The following is a 2,546-nucleotide window of genomic DNA, read 5'->3' as shown; positions in this document are numbered from 1 at the left end:
TAATGAAGGCAGTCTATTACTTTAGATTAATCCGAATTCGAATTCAAATCCAAATATACCACTCAATTCTCATTTAATAGTATATATAATGATAACAACGGCAATAACAATAATAACAACAACAACCAGACCCAACTCTACAAATAATAATAATAACAATAATATAACAAGATTCAAAGGGCCTTGTAATGAGTAGATTTTTATAAAATTATCAGTTATATATCTTTAAATAACACTTATATCAAATATGCTATAACACTTTTCACGTATATTACTCGTATACCCTAAGTTTACAAAATACTTATGCCGTCCACCAATCCGTTAACTGCATTTAGAAAGTTAACATAATTGTGGTAAATTGACTATTTCACCCTTAAAACTCAAAATGAGGTAAAAAGATAGATTTACCCAAAAAATTAACATAAATTTTCAATACACAATTTTTTTTAATTTTGTTATTAACAATAAATTTTTTATTAAAAAATATGATGGTACATATTATTAACGATTATTTGTAAAAAAAAATATCCATATTATATTATAAAAAATTATTAACAACATATTATTTACAATTATACATATTTTATCATAAAAAATTACATTTAGAGTTTGGAGGAGTAGATCTTCAAAAATTTAGGTTAAATTTTAGAGGGGTAGATTATGTTGTAAAGTAGTTTTTTTTAGCAATTATTAACAATTATCCGATTAATGGGATGACATGTCATTTTTATCAATATATATCATATGACATGTCATTTTGTACTAGCTAAATGAGATGACATATCTTTTTTTTAATCAAAGTTTCTTCTATCTTAAAAGACTAGATTACCCTTATGATGACAGCGCTTGCAAACGGCAGTTAACAAATTGATGAACCGCATAAGTATTTTGTCAATTTAAGGTAAATGAGTAAGATATGTAAAAAGTATTGTAGTACGTGCATGTTTGGTATGGCTTATTTAAGAGGAATAAATGCTTATTTAATCGTATAAGCACTTTTTAAAAATTTTTAAAGTGTTTGGTTATTTTTTTAGTAGAGTTTTTTTAGCTTAAATAAGCTAATTTACCTCTACTAGCAAAAGCTCAAAATTTGAGCTTTTGGGAGTAGAGGTTATAGAACTTTTCTAAAAATATATAATATAAAAAATATCACATAGTTTAATGGTTCAAAAGTACTTTTTTTATTGCAACCAAATATTGTGCAAATTTTAATGTACTCGCAAGCGCACGAATCTATTGTAGTATAGACTAATGGTGACGAGTGTCGATCCCACGAGGAGGTGGATTTTAATTATATATAGAATTAATTTTGTAAATGGGTGGTTGGAATTGTGGTGGAAGTGATTTAAATTATTCTAAAATTAGAATTGAAATGACGATAATAAATTCTAAAATTGGACTTGCAATTGCGAGAATAGATTGAAGATAATTCTATTGAAATGACGTACTTGGGTATTCGGATCCGCATCAACATGCATCATGGGCTAAATATCCCTTATTAATGCCAATTAAATCATGAGGGGGGAATCCACACCTCATGAACCACGCTCTAATCAATATGGTGCTAAGGGCTTATCGTGCCAAATAATAATAACCTTGTATTAGAGGGCCGGTGAAACCAAGGCGGTACTAGACAAGATTAGTATTATTTGTCGACGAGAAGTCAAAACATCCACAAAAACTAGAGGGGAAGAGAAAATAAATTTACCAAATAAAGCCCATGACACATGTTGAGACTTCACCTTCAACCCAAGCTTGAAAGAAAATTAGCCACTCATAATTGAACTAGGGGCAAAATGGGAATTTATTAAAATACGAAGAAAATACAAGATGGAGAGGGAATTACAGAAAACAGAGTCCAAAAATGGATTCAGAGATATCAAATTAGGGGGGAGAGACCCCCTTTTTATAGATACATGGAGTAAATCATGGCCATCAGATTAAAAACAGTTTGGACGCTCAGGATTGCGCCACGTCATCAATCAACAGTCCACGGTTTGACCATGCGGATGAACAGTAACACGGTTTGACCCGACTTTGAACAGTAACGCGGTTTGACCCGGATGAACAGTAACGCGGTTTGGTTGAAAATAATCCTGTGTGATGCATGCACCGTACACGAGATTTTTCGTCCACTGATATGCTGCCACGTCACTATCAACAGTACATAAGAATTTTAGTCCAACAGGATCGTGACACCTCATCAGTCAATGCCACATCATCGGTCAATGCCACGTCATCATCCGTCTATGTGAACAGTGTTGTGAACAGTAACGTAGACAGTACCGTACACGTGAATAGTACCGTACATATGAATAGTGCCATTTTTCCTTTTATGCTCCTCCTAAGGTTTTTGATCGTCCTGAGTTCAAAAGTGATGTCCGTTTTGCCGTCTGATTTCTCTTTTATTGTGAAATGACTATAATGCCCCTAAAATACATAAAATACTTAATTAAAATAAAACACATGTAATTAAATCACAAGAAGGTTAAATACATAAAAGTAAGGGTTGTTAGTAACATCCTGCGACTGACTTTAAAATTTTT

Source organism: Citrus clementina, unplaced genomic scaffold (genome assembly GCF_000493195.1).
Source record: "Citrus clementina cultivar Clemenules unplaced genomic scaffold, Citrus_clementina_v1.0 scaffold_5, whole genome shotgun sequence".
Classification (NCBI taxonomy): Eukaryota; Viridiplantae; Streptophyta; class Magnoliopsida; order Sapindales; family Rutaceae; genus Citrus; species Citrus x clementina.
This window is presented reverse-complemented; position numbering follows the sequence as displayed.